General features: G+C 53.1%; 29 non-coding genes across 29 annotated transcripts; 10 read left to right on the top strand and 19 right to left on the bottom strand.

Annotated features, from left to right (window-relative positions):
- Positions 1 to 111: 111 nt before the first annotated feature.
- On the bottom strand, positions 112 to 203 carry Trnai-uau. The gene is given in 2 exon segments: positions 112 to 147; positions 166 to 203. It is a non-coding gene; the product is annotated as a tRNA-Ile (tRNA).
- A 445-nt stretch (positions 204 to 648) lies between these two features.
- On the top strand, positions 649 to 721 carry Trnar-acg. The gene has a single exon. It is a non-coding gene; the product is annotated as a tRNA-Arg (tRNA).
- A 579-nt stretch (positions 722 to 1,300) lies between these two features.
- Trnad-guc lies at positions 1,301 to 1,372 on the bottom strand. Its single transcript has one exon. It is a non-coding gene; the product is annotated as a tRNA-Asp (tRNA).
- A 112-nt stretch (positions 1,373 to 1,484) lies between these two features.
- Positions 1,485 to 1,576, bottom strand: Trnai-uau. The gene is given in 2 exon segments: positions 1,485 to 1,520; positions 1,539 to 1,576. It is a non-coding gene; the product is annotated as a tRNA-Ile (tRNA).
- A 445-nt stretch (positions 1,577 to 2,021) lies between these two features.
- Positions 2,022 to 2,094, top strand: Trnar-acg. Its single transcript has one exon. It is a non-coding gene; the product is annotated as a tRNA-Arg (tRNA).
- Positions 2,095 to 2,673: 579 nt separating this feature from the next.
- Trnad-guc lies at positions 2,674 to 2,745 on the bottom strand. The gene has a single exon. It is a non-coding gene; the product is annotated as a tRNA-Asp (tRNA).
- A 112-nt stretch (positions 2,746 to 2,857) lies between these two features.
- Trnai-uau lies at positions 2,858 to 2,949 on the bottom strand. Its single transcript is given in 2 exon segments — positions 2,858 to 2,893; positions 2,912 to 2,949. It is a non-coding gene; the product is annotated as a tRNA-Ile (tRNA).
- A 445-nt stretch (positions 2,950 to 3,394) lies between these two features.
- Positions 3,395 to 3,467, top strand: Trnar-acg. Its single transcript has one exon. It is a non-coding gene; the product is annotated as a tRNA-Arg (tRNA).
- A 579-nt stretch (positions 3,468 to 4,046) lies between these two features.
- Trnad-guc lies at positions 4,047 to 4,118 on the bottom strand. Its single transcript has one exon. It is a non-coding gene; the product is annotated as a tRNA-Asp (tRNA).
- A 112-nt stretch (positions 4,119 to 4,230) lies between these two features.
- On the bottom strand, positions 4,231 to 4,322 carry Trnai-uau. Its single transcript is given in 2 exon segments — positions 4,231 to 4,266; positions 4,285 to 4,322. It is a non-coding gene; the product is annotated as a tRNA-Ile (tRNA).
- Positions 4,323 to 4,767: 445 nt separating this feature from the next.
- On the top strand, positions 4,768 to 4,840 carry Trnar-acg. Its single transcript has one exon. It is a non-coding gene; the product is annotated as a tRNA-Arg (tRNA).
- A 579-nt stretch (positions 4,841 to 5,419) lies between these two features.
- On the bottom strand, positions 5,420 to 5,491 carry Trnad-guc. The gene has a single exon. It is a non-coding gene; the product is annotated as a tRNA-Asp (tRNA).
- Positions 5,492 to 5,603: 112 nt separating this feature from the next.
- Positions 5,604 to 5,695, bottom strand: Trnai-uau. Its single transcript is given in 2 exon segments — positions 5,604 to 5,639; positions 5,658 to 5,695. It is a non-coding gene; the product is annotated as a tRNA-Ile (tRNA).
- Positions 5,696 to 6,140: 445 nt separating this feature from the next.
- On the top strand, positions 6,141 to 6,213 carry Trnar-acg. The gene has a single exon. It is a non-coding gene; the product is annotated as a tRNA-Arg (tRNA).
- Positions 6,214 to 6,792: 579 nt separating this feature from the next.
- On the bottom strand, positions 6,793 to 6,864 carry Trnad-guc. The gene has a single exon. It is a non-coding gene; the product is annotated as a tRNA-Asp (tRNA).
- Positions 6,865 to 6,976: 112 nt separating this feature from the next.
- Trnai-uau lies at positions 6,977 to 7,068 on the bottom strand. The gene is given in 2 exon segments: positions 6,977 to 7,012; positions 7,031 to 7,068. It is a non-coding gene; the product is annotated as a tRNA-Ile (tRNA).
- Positions 7,069 to 7,513: 445 nt separating this feature from the next.
- Trnar-acg lies at positions 7,514 to 7,586 on the top strand. The gene has a single exon. It is a non-coding gene; the product is annotated as a tRNA-Arg (tRNA).
- A 579-nt stretch (positions 7,587 to 8,165) lies between these two features.
- Positions 8,166 to 8,237, bottom strand: Trnad-guc. The gene has a single exon. It is a non-coding gene; the product is annotated as a tRNA-Asp (tRNA).
- Positions 8,238 to 8,349: 112 nt separating this feature from the next.
- On the bottom strand, positions 8,350 to 8,441 carry Trnai-uau. Its single transcript is given in 2 exon segments — positions 8,350 to 8,385; positions 8,404 to 8,441. It is a non-coding gene; the product is annotated as a tRNA-Ile (tRNA).
- Positions 8,442 to 8,886: 445 nt separating this feature from the next.
- On the top strand, positions 8,887 to 8,959 carry Trnar-acg. The gene has a single exon. It is a non-coding gene; the product is annotated as a tRNA-Arg (tRNA).
- A 579-nt stretch (positions 8,960 to 9,538) lies between these two features.
- Trnad-guc lies at positions 9,539 to 9,610 on the bottom strand. The gene has a single exon. It is a non-coding gene; the product is annotated as a tRNA-Asp (tRNA).
- A 112-nt stretch (positions 9,611 to 9,722) lies between these two features.
- Trnai-uau lies at positions 9,723 to 9,814 on the bottom strand. The gene is given in 2 exon segments: positions 9,723 to 9,758; positions 9,777 to 9,814. It is a non-coding gene; the product is annotated as a tRNA-Ile (tRNA).
- A 445-nt stretch (positions 9,815 to 10,259) lies between these two features.
- Trnar-acg lies at positions 10,260 to 10,332 on the top strand. Its single transcript has one exon. It is a non-coding gene; the product is annotated as a tRNA-Arg (tRNA).
- Positions 10,333 to 10,911: 579 nt separating this feature from the next.
- Trnad-guc lies at positions 10,912 to 10,983 on the bottom strand. Its single transcript has one exon. It is a non-coding gene; the product is annotated as a tRNA-Asp (tRNA).
- A 112-nt stretch (positions 10,984 to 11,095) lies between these two features.
- Positions 11,096 to 11,187, bottom strand: Trnai-uau. Its single transcript is given in 2 exon segments — positions 11,096 to 11,131; positions 11,150 to 11,187. It is a non-coding gene; the product is annotated as a tRNA-Ile (tRNA).
- A 445-nt stretch (positions 11,188 to 11,632) lies between these two features.
- Trnar-acg lies at positions 11,633 to 11,705 on the top strand. The gene has a single exon. It is a non-coding gene; the product is annotated as a tRNA-Arg (tRNA).
- A 579-nt stretch (positions 11,706 to 12,284) lies between these two features.
- Trnad-guc lies at positions 12,285 to 12,356 on the bottom strand. Its single transcript has one exon. It is a non-coding gene; the product is annotated as a tRNA-Asp (tRNA).
- A 112-nt stretch (positions 12,357 to 12,468) lies between these two features.
- On the bottom strand, positions 12,469 to 12,560 carry Trnai-uau. The gene is given in 2 exon segments: positions 12,469 to 12,504; positions 12,523 to 12,560. It is a non-coding gene; the product is annotated as a tRNA-Ile (tRNA).
- A 445-nt stretch (positions 12,561 to 13,005) lies between these two features.
- On the top strand, positions 13,006 to 13,078 carry Trnar-acg. The gene has a single exon. It is a non-coding gene; the product is annotated as a tRNA-Arg (tRNA).
- Positions 13,079 to 13,636: the final 558 nt, after the last annotated feature.

Here is a 13,636-nt window from a genome sequence, read left to right as displayed (position 1 = left end):
CACGCAGTCGTTGACTACAGTGCACGCACATTTATGGTCTCTCAGGTACGTGATGCATCTCAAATCTAGCGTCCCGATGCTTCCATAGTCAGCTGCTACGAAATAAAAGTATGCCCCAGGTGAGGCTCGAACTCACAACCCCGGCATTGCTCACGGCTACTGCCTTATAAGTACCGTGCGCTAACCAATTGCGCCACTGGGGCTACAGCAGAGTGCTTACAGTTAGCGGTATTCACTTTGATGCCAACCTGTTGTGGCTACAGACCCGTCATACGACCGTCACCTGCGGCCATACTACGACTTTAGCACCTGTCTACGAATGCTTCATACGATTCTTGTTTTATATGCTACACTTACAAGCATGTCAACCGCTTGTCATCAGCGAAAAAATGCAAAAAAACGGGCGCCTTGCATTCCGCTACCTGTCCAACAGCGACGGCAGATGTGTGGCAAGCTCTAAGCTGTGCAGGCGCTCCGTGGCCGAGCAGCAGGAGGAGAGATGCCTTCCTTGGTGGCAGCTCCCTGCAGAGTGCGGAAGACCAGAGTGGCCGCGCCGCCGTTGTCAGTGGATGACATGCAATTGCCGAGCCACGGAGAACACGTTGCTTTGCGATGTGCACCCGCCTCGTAGCAGAAAACGCGAACAGTGGCCCTGTGGCGCAACGGATAACGCGTCTGACTACGCATCAGAAGATTCCAGGTTCGAATCCTGGCAGGGTCGGCATTTTGTTAGTTGCGGGCGCGTAGCTAGGCAGTGCATTCGAATGTCTCCACCTTCGTGGAGTGCAATGTTAATCCTGAGCATCTCGCAGCTGCATCTCGAGACGATCGCGGTAAATATCGCTTCGTGCAAGCGTCAGCGTAGCGTCAGTCGAGCAAAGTCGAGACAAGTCAAGCTGGGAGATGCTACACAGTTAATTAAACGGTAGGCGACGCAGACAACGCTTTTCCAAGTGTCCCATGTCACGCACCGAAGAGCGCGCTTCTCTCGGCACAGCAGAGTGGCGCAGTGGAAGCGTGCTGGGCCCATAACCCAGAGGTCCGTGGATCGAAACCACGCTCTGCTAAAATTATTCTTTTTCTTGGGTGCTTCGAGCTCGATCATTAATCTTGGGGTGCGCTGATTCAGCGTCGACAGCAAACCCTGTGAGTTGTGAAACGACGACGTCGTGTGCAGAATACGAGAAACACTTCCTAAGACGCAGACTTTCTTACGATTTTTTAGCAATTACATTCCTTGATCACAACGGTAATGCTTTTTCGGGCCACACGTGCAACCTTCGCGATATAAAAATCGCACCTCCCCGGCGGGGAATCGAACCCCGGTCTCCCGCGTGACAGGCGGGGATACTAACCACTATACTACCGAGGAACACGCAGTCGTTGACTACAGTGCACGCACATTTATGGTCTCTCAGGTACGTGATGCATCTCAAATCTAGCGTCCCGATGCTTCCATAGTCAGCTGCTACGAAATAAAAGTATGCCCCAGGTGAGGCTCGAACTCACAACCCCGGCATTGCTCACGGCTACTGCCTTATAAGTACCGTGCGCTAACCAATTGCGCCACTGGGGCTACAGCAGAGTGCTTACAGTTAGCGGTATTCACTTTGATGCCAACCTGTTGTGGCTACAGACCCGTCATACGACCGTCACCTGCGGCCATACTACGACTTTAGCACCTGTCTACGAATGCTTCATACGATTCTTGTTTTATATGCTACACTTACAAGCATGTCAACCGCTTGTCATCAGCGAAAAAATGCAAAAAAACGGGCGCCTTGCATTCCGCTACCTGTCCAACAGCGACGGCAGATGTGTGGCAAGCTCTAAGCTGTGCAGGCGCTCCGTGGCCGAGCAGCAGGAGGAGAGATGCCTTCCTTGGTGGCAGCTCCCTGCAGAGTGCGGAAGACCAGAGTGGCCGCGCCGCCGTTGTCAGTGGATGACATGCAATTGCCGAGCCACGGAGAACACGTTGCTTTGCGATGTGCACCCGCCTCGTAGCAGAAAACGCGAACAGTGGCCCTGTGGCGCAACGGATAACGCGTCTGACTACGCATCAGAAGATTCCAGGTTCGAATCCTGGCAGGGTCGGCATTTTGTTAGTTGCGGGCGCGTAGCTAGGCAGTGCATTCGAATGTCTCCACCTTCGTGGAGTGCAATGTTAATCCTGAGCATCTCGCAGCTGCATCTCGAGACGATCGCGGTAAATATCGCTTCGTGCAAGCGTCAGCGTAGCGTCAGTCGAGCAAAGTCGAGACAAGTCAAGCTGGGAGATGCTACACAGTTAATTAAACGGTAGGCGACGCAGACAACGCTTTTCCAAGTGTCCCATGTCACGCACCGAAGAGCGCGCTTCTCTCGGCACAGCAGAGTGGCGCAGTGGAAGCGTGCTGGGCCCATAACCCAGAGGTCCGTGGATCGAAACCACGCTCTGCTAAAATTATTCTTTTTCTTGGGTGCTTCGAGCTCGATCATTAATCTTGGGGTGCGCTGATTCAGCGTCGACAGCAAACCCTGTGAGTTGTGAAACGACGACGTCGTGTGCAGAATACGAGAAACACTTCCTAAGACGCAGACTTTCTTACGATTTTTTAGCAATTACATTCCTTGATCACAACGGTAATGCTTTTTCGGGCCACACGTGCAACCTTCGCGATATAAAAATCGCACCTCCCCGGCGGGGAATCGAACCCCGGTCTCCCGCGTGACAGGCGGGGATACTAACCACTATACTACCGAGGAACACGCAGTCGTTGACTACAGTGCACGCACATTTATGGTCTCTCAGGTACGTGATGCATCTCAAATCTAGCGTCCCGATGCTTCCATAGTCAGCTGCTACGAAATAAAAGTATGCCCCAGGTGAGGCTCGAACTCACAACCCCGGCATTGCTCACGGCTACTGCCTTATAAGTACCGTGCGCTAACCAATTGCGCCACTGGGGCTACAGCAGAGTGCTTACAGTTAGCGGTATTCACTTTGATGCCAACCTGTTGTGGCTACAGACCCGTCATACGACCGTCACCTGCGGCCATACTACGACTTTAGCACCTGTCTACGAATGCTTCATACGATTCTTGTTTTATATGCTACACTTACAAGCATGTCAACCGCTTGTCATCAGCGAAAAAATGCAAAAAAACGGGCGCCTTGCATTCCGCTACCTGTCCAACAGCGACGGCAGATGTGTGGCAAGCTCTAAGCTGTGCAGGCGCTCCGTGGCCGAGCAGCAGGAGGAGAGATGCCTTCCTTGGTGGCAGCTCCCTGCAGAGTGCGGAAGACCAGAGTGGCCGCGCCGCCGTTGTCAGTGGATGACATGCAATTGCCGAGCCACGGAGAACACGTTGCTTTGCGATGTGCACCCGCCTCGTAGCAGAAAACGCGAACAGTGGCCCTGTGGCGCAACGGATAACGCGTCTGACTACGCATCAGAAGATTCCAGGTTCGAATCCTGGCAGGGTCGGCATTTTGTTAGTTGCGGGCGCGTAGCTAGGCAGTGCATTCGAATGTCTCCACCTTCGTGGAGTGCAATGTTAATCCTGAGCATCTCGCAGCTGCATCTCGAGACGATCGCGGTAAATATCGCTTCGTGCAAGCGTCAGCGTAGCGTCAGTCGAGCAAAGTCGAGACAAGTCAAGCTGGGAGATGCTACACAGTTAATTAAACGGTAGGCGACGCAGACAACGCTTTTCCAAGTGTCCCATGTCACGCACCGAAGAGCGCGCTTCTCTCGGCACAGCAGAGTGGCGCAGTGGAAGCGTGCTGGGCCCATAACCCAGAGGTCCGTGGATCGAAACCACGCTCTGCTAAAATTATTCTTTTTCTTGGGTGCTTCGAGCTCGATCATTAATCTTGGGGTGCGCTGATTCAGCGTCGACAGCAAACCCTGTGAGTTGTGAAACGACGACGTCGTGTGCAGAATACGAGAAACACTTCCTAAGACGCAGACTTTCTTACGATTTTTTAGCAATTACATTCCTTGATCACAACGGTAATGCTTTTTCGGGCCACACGTGCAACCTTCGCGATATAAAAATCGCACCTCCCCGGCGGGGAATCGAACCCCGGTCTCCCGCGTGACAGGCGGGGATACTAACCACTATACTACCGAGGAACACGCAGTCGTTGACTACAGTGCACGCACATTTATGGTCTCTCAGGTACGTGATGCATCTCAAATCTAGCGTCCCGATGCTTCCATAGTCAGCTGCTACGAAATAAAAGTATGCCCCAGGTGAGGCTCGAACTCACAACCCCGGCATTGCTCACGGCTACTGCCTTATAAGTACCGTGCGCTAACCAATTGCGCCACTGGGGCTACAGCAGAGTGCTTACAGTTAGCGGTATTCACTTTGATGCCAACCTGTTGTGGCTACAGACCCGTCATACGACCGTCACCTGCGGCCATACTACGACTTTAGCACCTGTCTACGAATGCTTCATACGATTCTTGTTTTATATGCTACACTTACAAGCATGTCAACCGCTTGTCATCAGCGAAAAAATGCAAAAAAACGGGCGCCTTGCATTCCGCTACCTGTCCAACAGCGACGGCAGATGTGTGGCAAGCTCTAAGCTGTGCAGGCGCTCCGTGGCCGAGCAGCAGGAGGAGAGATGCCTTCCTTGGTGGCAGCTCCCTGCAGAGTGCGGAAGACCAGAGTGGCCGCGCCGCCGTTGTCAGTGGATGACATGCAATTGCCGAGCCACGGAGAACACGTTGCTTTGCGATGTGCACCCGCCTCGTAGCAGAAAACGCGAACAGTGGCCCTGTGGCGCAACGGATAACGCGTCTGACTACGCATCAGAAGATTCCAGGTTCGAATCCTGGCAGGGTCGGCATTTTGTTAGTTGCGGGCGCGTAGCTAGGCAGTGCATTCGAATGTCTCCACCTTCGTGGAGTGCAATGTTAATCCTGAGCATCTCGCAGCTGCATCTCGAGACGATCGCGGTAAATATCGCTTCGTGCAAGCGTCAGCGTAGCGTCAGTCGAGCAAAGTCGAGACAAGTCAAGCTGGGAGATGCTACACAGTTAATTAAACGGTAGGCGACGCAGACAACGCTTTTCCAAGTGTCCCATGTCACGCACCGAAGAGCGCGCTTCTCTCGGCACAGCAGAGTGGCGCAGTGGAAGCGTGCTGGGCCCATAACCCAGAGGTCCGTGGATCGAAACCACGCTCTGCTAAAATTATTCTTTTTCTTGGGTGCTTCGAGCTCGATCATTAATCTTGGGGTGCGCTGATTCAGCGTCGACAGCAAACCCTGTGAGTTGTGAAACGACGACGTCGTGTGCAGAATACGAGAAACACTTCCTAAGACGCAGACTTTCTTACGATTTTTTAGCAATTACATTCCTTGATCACAACGGTAATGCTTTTTCGGGCCACACGTGCAACCTTCGCGATATAAAAATCGCACCTCCCCGGCGGGGAATCGAACCCCGGTCTCCCGCGTGACAGGCGGGGATACTAACCACTATACTACCGAGGAACACGCAGTCGTTGACTACAGTGCACGCACATTTATGGTCTCTCAGGTACGTGATGCATCTCAAATCTAGCGTCCCGATGCTTCCATAGTCAGCTGCTACGAAATAAAAGTATGCCCCAGGTGAGGCTCGAACTCACAACCCCGGCATTGCTCACGGCTACTGCCTTATAAGTACCGTGCGCTAACCAATTGCGCCACTGGGGCTACAGCAGAGTGCTTACAGTTAGCGGTATTCACTTTGATGCCAACCTGTTGTGGCTACAGACCCGTCATACGACCGTCACCTGCGGCCATACTACGACTTTAGCACCTGTCTACGAATGCTTCATACGATTCTTGTTTTATATGCTACACTTACAAGCATGTCAACCGCTTGTCATCAGCGAAAAAATGCAAAAAAACGGGCGCCTTGCATTCCGCTACCTGTCCAACAGCGACGGCAGATGTGTGGCAAGCTCTAAGCTGTGCAGGCGCTCCGTGGCCGAGCAGCAGGAGGAGAGATGCCTTCCTTGGTGGCAGCTCCCTGCAGAGTGCGGAAGACCAGAGTGGCCGCGCCGCCGTTGTCAGTGGATGACATGCAATTGCCGAGCCACGGAGAACACGTTGCTTTGCGATGTGCACCCGCCTCGTAGCAGAAAACGCGAACAGTGGCCCTGTGGCGCAACGGATAACGCGTCTGACTACGCATCAGAAGATTCCAGGTTCGAATCCTGGCAGGGTCGGCATTTTGTTAGTTGCGGGCGCGTAGCTAGGCAGTGCATTCGAATGTCTCCACCTTCGTGGAGTGCAATGTTAATCCTGAGCATCTCGCAGCTGCATCTCGAGACGATCGCGGTAAATATCGCTTCGTGCAAGCGTCAGCGTAGCGTCAGTCGAGCAAAGTCGAGACAAGTCAAGCTGGGAGATGCTACACAGTTAATTAAACGGTAGGCGACGCAGACAACGCTTTTCCAAGTGTCCCATGTCACGCACCGAAGAGCGCGCTTCTCTCGGCACAGCAGAGTGGCGCAGTGGAAGCGTGCTGGGCCCATAACCCAGAGGTCCGTGGATCGAAACCACGCTCTGCTAAAATTATTCTTTTTCTTGGGTGCTTCGAGCTCGATCATTAATCTTGGGGTGCGCTGATTCAGCGTCGACAGCAAACCCTGTGAGTTGTGAAACGACGACGTCGTGTGCAGAATACGAGAAACACTTCCTAAGACGCAGACTTTCTTACGATTTTTTAGCAATTACATTCCTTGATCACAACGGTAATGCTTTTTCGGGCCACACGTGCAACCTTCGCGATATAAAAATCGCACCTCCCCGGCGGGGAATCGAACCCCGGTCTCCCGCGTGACAGGCGGGGATACTAACCACTATACTACCGAGGAACACGCAGTCGTTGACTACAGTGCACGCACATTTATGGTCTCTCAGGTACGTGATGCATCTCAAATCTAGCGTCCCGATGCTTCCATAGTCAGCTGCTACGAAATAAAAGTATGCCCCAGGTGAGGCTCGAACTCACAACCCCGGCATTGCTCACGGCTACTGCCTTATAAGTACCGTGCGCTAACCAATTGCGCCACTGGGGCTACAGCAGAGTGCTTACAGTTAGCGGTATTCACTTTGATGCCAACCTGTTGTGGCTACAGACCCGTCATACGACCGTCACCTGCGGCCATACTACGACTTTAGCACCTGTCTACGAATGCTTCATACGATTCTTGTTTTATATGCTACACTTACAAGCATGTCAACCGCTTGTCATCAGCGAAAAAATGCAAAAAAACGGGCGCCTTGCATTCCGCTACCTGTCCAACAGCGACGGCAGATGTGTGGCAAGCTCTAAGCTGTGCAGGCGCTCCGTGGCCGAGCAGCAGGAGGAGAGATGCCTTCCTTGGTGGCAGCTCCCTGCAGAGTGCGGAAGACCAGAGTGGCCGCGCCGCCGTTGTCAGTGGATGACATGCAATTGCCGAGCCACGGAGAACACGTTGCTTTGCGATGTGCACCCGCCTCGTAGCAGAAAACGCGAACAGTGGCCCTGTGGCGCAACGGATAACGCGTCTGACTACGCATCAGAAGATTCCAGGTTCGAATCCTGGCAGGGTCGGCATTTTGTTAGTTGCGGGCGCGTAGCTAGGCAGTGCATTCGAATGTCTCCACCTTCGTGGAGTGCAATGTTAATCCTGAGCATCTCGCAGCTGCATCTCGAGACGATCGCGGTAAATATCGCTTCGTGCAAGCGTCAGCGTAGCGTCAGTCGAGCAAAGTCGAGACAAGTCAAGCTGGGAGATGCTACGCAGTTAATTAAACGGTAGGCGACGCAGACAACTCTTTTCCAAGTGTCCCATGTCACGCACCGAAGAGCGCGCTTCTCTCGGCACAGCAGAGTGGCGCAGTGGAAGCGTGCTGGGCCCATAACCCAGAGGTCCGTGGATCGAAACCACGCTCTGCTAAAATTATTCTTTTTCTTGGGTGCTTCGAGCTCGATCATTAATCTTGGGGTGCGCTGATTCAGCGTCGACAGCAAACCCTGTGAGTTGTGAAACGACGACGTCGTGTGCAGAATACGAGAAACACTTCCTAAGACGCAGACTTTCTTACGATTTTTTAGCAATTACATTCCTTGATCACAACGGTAATGCTTTTTCGGGCCACACGTGCAACCTTCGCGATATAAAAATCGCACCTCCCCGGCGGGGAATCGAACCCCGGTCTCCCGCGTGACAGGCGGGGATACTAACCACTATACTACCGAGGAACACGCAGTCGTTGACTACAGTGCACGCACATTTATGGTCTCTCAGGTACGTGATGCATCTCAAATCTAGCGTCCCGATGCTTCCATAGTCAGCTGCTACGAAATAAAAGTATGCCCCAGGTGAGGCTCGAACTCACAACCCCGGCATTGCTCACGGCTACTGCCTTATAAGTACCGTGCGCTAACCAATTGCGCCACTGGGGCTACAGCAGAGTGCTTACAGTTAGCGGTATTCACTTTGATGCCAACCTGTTGTGGCTACAGACCCGTCATACGACCGTCACCTGCGGCCATACTACGACTTTAGCACCTGTCTACGAATGCTTCATACGATTCTTGTTTTATATGCTACACTTACAAGCATGTCAACCGCTTGTCATCAGCGAAAAAATGCAAAAAAACGGGCGCCTTGCATTCCGCTACCTGTCCAACAGCGACGGCAGATGTGTGGCAAGCTCTAAGCTGTGCAGGCGCTCCGTGGCCGAGCAGCAGGAGGAGAGATGCCTTCCTTGGTGGCAGCTCCCTGCAGAGTGCGGAAGACCAGAGTGGCCGCGCCGCCGTTGTCAGTGGATGACATGCAATTGCCGAGCCACGGAGAACACGTTGCTTTGCGATGTGCACCCGCCTCGTAGCAGAAAACGCGAACAGTGGCCCTGTGGCGCAACGGATAACGCGTCTGACTACGCATCAGAAGATTCCAGGTTCGAATCCTGGCAGGGTCGGCATTTTGTTAGTTGCGGGCGCGTAGCTAGGCAGTGCATTCGAATGTCTCCACCTTCGTGGAGTGCAATGTTAATCCTGAGCATCTCGCAGCTGCATCTCGAGACGATCGCGGTAAATATCGCTTCGTGCAAGCGTCAGCGTAGCGTCAGTCGAGCAAAGTCGAGACAAGTCAAGCTGGGAGATGCTACACAGTTAATTAAACGGTAGGCGACGCAGACAACGCTTTTCCAAGTGTCCCATGTCACGCACCGAAGAGCGCGCTTCTCTCGGCACAGCAGAGTGGCGCAGTGGAAGCGTGCTGGGCCCATAACCCAGAGGTCCGTGGATCGAAACCACGCTCTGCTAAAATTATTCTTTTTCTTGGGTGCTTCGAGCTCGATCATTAATCTTGGGGTGCGCTGATTCAGCGTCGACAGCAAACCCTGTGAGTTGTGAAACGACGACGTCGTGTGCAGAATACGAGAAACACTTCCTAAGACGCAGACTTTCTTACGATTTTTTAGCAATTACATTCCTTGATCACAACGGTAATGCTTTTTCGGGCCACACGTGCAACCTTCGCGATATAAAAATCGCACCTCCCCGGCGGGGAATCGAACCCCGGTCTCCCGCGTGACAGGCGGGGATACTAACCACTATACTACCGAGGAACACGCAGTCGTTGACTACAGTGCACGCACATTTATGGTCTCTCAGGTACGTGATGCATCTCAAATCTAGCGTCCCGATGCTTCCATAGTCAGCTGCTACGAAATAAAAGTATGCCCCAGGTGAGGCTCGAACTCACAACCCCGGCATTGCTCACGGCTACTGCCTTATAAGTACCGTGCGCTAACCAATTGCGCCACTGGGGCTACAGCAGAGTGCTTACAGTTAGCGGTATTCACTTTGATGCCAACCTGTTGTGGCTACAGACCCGTCATACGACCGTCACCTGCGGCCATACTACGACTTTAGCACCTGTCTACGAATGCTTCATACGATTCTTGTTTTATATGCTACACTTACAAGCATGTCAACCGCTTGTCATCAGCGAAAAAATGCAAAAAAACGGGCGCCTTGCATTCCGCTACCTGTCCAACAGCGACGGCAGATGTGTGGCAAGCTCTAAGCTGTGCAGGCGCTCCGTGGCCGAGCAGCAGGAGGAGAGATGCCTTCCTTGGTGGCAGCTCCCTGCAGAGTGCGGAAGACCAGAGTGGCCGCGCCGCCGTTGTCAGTGGATGACATGCAATTGCCGAGCCACGGAGAACACGTTGCTTTGCGATGTGCACCCGCCTCGTAGCAGAAAACGCGAACAGTGGCCCTGTGGCGCAACGGATAACGCGTCTGACTACGCATCAGAAGATTCCAGGTTCGAATCCTGGCAGGGTCGGCATTTTGTTAGTTGCGGGCGCGTAGCTAGGCAGTGCATTCGAATGTCTCCACCTTCGTGGAGTGCAATGTTAATCCTGAGCATCTCGCAGCTGCATCTCGAGACGATCGCGGTAAATATCGCTTCGTGCAAGCGTCAGCGTAGCGTCAGTCGAGCAAAGTCGAGACAAGTCAAGCTGGGAGATGCTACACAGTTAATTAAACGGTAGGCGACGCAGACAACGCTTTTCCAAGTGTCCCATGTCACGCACCGAAGAGCGCGCTTCTCTCGGCACAGCAGAGTGGCGCAGTGGAAGCGTGCTGGGCCCATAACCCGGAGGTCCGTGGATCGAAACCACGCTCTGCTAAAATTATTCTTTTTCTTGGGTGCTTCGAGCTCGATCATTAATCTTGGGGTGCGCTGATTCAGCGTCGACAGCAAACCCTGTGAGTTGTGAAACGACGACGTCGTGTGCAGAATACGAGAAACACTTCCTAAGACGCAGACTTTCTTACGATTTTTTAGCAATTACATTCCTTGATCACAACGGTAATGCTTTTTCGGGCCACACGTGCAACCTTCGCGATATAAAAATCGCACCTCCCCGGCGGGGAATCGAACCCCGGTCTCCCGCGTGACAGGCGGGGATACTAACCACTATACTACCGAGGAACACGCAGTCGTTGACTACAGTGCACGCACATTTATGGTCTCTCAGGTACGTGATGCATCTCAAATCTAGCGTCCCGATGCTTCCATAGTCAGCTGCTACGAAATAAAAGTATGCCCCAGGTGAGGCTCGAACTCACAACCCCGGCATTGCTCACGGCTACTGCCTTATAAGTACCGTGCGCTAACCAATTGCGCCACTGGGGCTACAGCAGAGTGCTTACAGTTAGCGGTATTCACTTTGATGCCAACCTGTTGTGGCTACAGACCCGTCATACGACCGTCACCTGCGGCCATACTACGACTTTAGCACCTGTCTACGAATGCTTCATACGATTCTTGTTTTATATGCTACACTTACAAGCATGTCAACCGCTTGTCATCAGCGAAAAAATGCAAAAAAACGGGCGCCTTGCATTCCGCTACCTGTCCAACAGCGACGGCAGATGTGTGGCAAGCTCTAAGCTGTGCAGGCGCTCCGTGGCCGAGCAGCAGGAGGAGAGGTGCCTTCCTTGGTGGCAGCTCCCTGCAGAGTGCGGAAGACCAGAGTGGCCGCGCCGCCGTTGTCAGTGGATGACATGCAATTGCCGAGCCACGGAGAACACGTTGCTTTGCGATGTGCACCCGCCTCGTAGCAGAAAACGCGAACAGTGGCCCTGTGGCGCAACGGATAACGCGTCTGACTACGCATCAGAAGATTCCAGGTTCGAATCCTGGCAGGGTCGGCATTTTGTTAGTTGCGGGCGCGTAGCTAGGCAGTGCATTCGAATGTCTCCACCTTCGTGGAGTGCAATGTTAATCCTGAGCATCTCGCAGCTGCATCTCGAGACGATCGCGGTAAATATCGCTTCGTGCAAGCGTCAGCGTAGCGTCAGTCGAGCAAAGTCGAGACAAGTCAAGCTGGGAGATGCTACACAGTTAATTAAACGGTAGGCGACGCAGACAACGCTTTTCCAAGTGTCCCATGTCACGCACCGAAGAGCGCGCTTCTCTCGGCACAGCAGAGTGGCGCAGTGGAAGCGTGCTGGGCCCATAACCCAGAGGTCCGTGGATCGAAACCACGCTCTGCTAAAATTATTCTTTTTCTTGGGTGCTTCGAGCTCGATCATTAATCTTGGGGTGCGCTGATTCAGCGTCGACAGCAAACCCTGTGAGTTGTGAAACGACGACGTCGTGTGCAGAATACGAGAAACACTTCCTAAGACGCAGACTTTCTTACGATTTTTTAGCAATTACATTCCTTGATCACAACGGTAATGCTTTTTCGGGCCACACGTGCAACCTTCGCGATATAAAAATCGCACCTCCCCGGCGGGGAATCGAACCCCGGTCTCCCGCGTGACAGGCGGGGATACTAACCACTATACTACCGAGGAACACGCAGTCGTTGACTACAGTGCACGCACATTTATGGTCTCTCAGGTACGTGATGCATCTCAAATCTAGCGTCCCGATGCTTCCATAGTCAGCTGCTACGAAATAAAAGTATGCCCCAGGTGAGGCTCGAACTCACAACCCCGGCATTGCTCACGGCTACTGCCTTATAAGTACCGTGCGCTAACCAATTGCGCCACTGGGGCTACAGCAGAGTGCTTACAGTTAGCGGTATTCACTTTGATGCCAACCTGTTGTGGCTACAGACCCGTCATACGACCGTCACCTGCGGCCATACTACGACTTTAGCACCTGTCTACGAATGCTTCATACGATTCTTGTTTTATATGCTACACTTACAAGCATGTCAACCGCTTGTCATCAGCGAAAAAATGCAAAAAAACGGGCGCCTTGCATTCCGCTACCTGTCCAACAGCGACGGCAGATGTGTGGCAAGCTCTAAGCTGTGCAGGCGCTCCGTGGCCGAGCAGCAGGAGGAGAGATGCCTTCCTTGGTGGCAGCTCCCTGCAGAGTGCGGAAGACCAGAGTGGCCGCGCCGCCGTTGTCAGTGGATGACATGCAATTGCCGAGCCACGGAGAACACGTTGCTTTGCGATGTGCACCCGCCTCGTAGCAGAAAACGCGAACAGTGGCCCTGTGGCGCAACGGATAACGCGTCTGACTACGCATCAGAAGATTCCAGGTTCGAATCCTGGCAGGGTCGGCATTTTGTTAGTTGCGGGCGCGTAGCTAGGCAGTGCATTCGAATGTCTCCACCTTCGTGGAGTGCAATGTTAATCCTGAGCATCTCGCAGCTGCATCTCGAGACGATCGCGGTAAATATCGCTTCGTGCAAGCGTCAGCGTAGCGTCAGTCGAGCAAAGTCGAGACAAGTCAAGCTGGGAGATGCTACACAGTTAATTAAACGGTAGGCGACGCAGACAACGCTTTTCCAAGTGTCCCATGTCACGCACCGAAGAGCGCGCTTCTCTCGGCACAGCAGAGTGGCGCAGTGGAAGCGTGCTGGGCCCATAACCCAGAGGTCCGTGGATCGAAACCACGCTCTGCTAAAATTATTCTTTTTCTTGGGTGCTTCGAGCTCGATCATTAATCTTGGGGTGCGCTGATTCAGCGTCGACAGCAAACCCTGTGAGTTGTGAAACGACGACGTCGTGTGCAGAATACGAGAAACACTTCCTAAGACGCAGACTTTCTTACGATTTTTTAGCAATTACATTCCTTGATCACAACGGTAATGCTTTTTCGGGCCACACGTGCAACC

Source organism: Schistocerca piceifrons, chromosome 8 (assembly GCF_021461385.2).
Source record: "Schistocerca piceifrons isolate TAMUIC-IGC-003096 chromosome 8, iqSchPice1.1, whole genome shotgun sequence".
NCBI classification, from domain to species: Eukaryota; Metazoa; Arthropoda; class Insecta; order Orthoptera; family Acrididae; genus Schistocerca; species Schistocerca piceifrons.
Note: the sequence above shows the minus strand (reverse complement) of the source record. Positions and strands in the feature narration are given on the sequence as shown.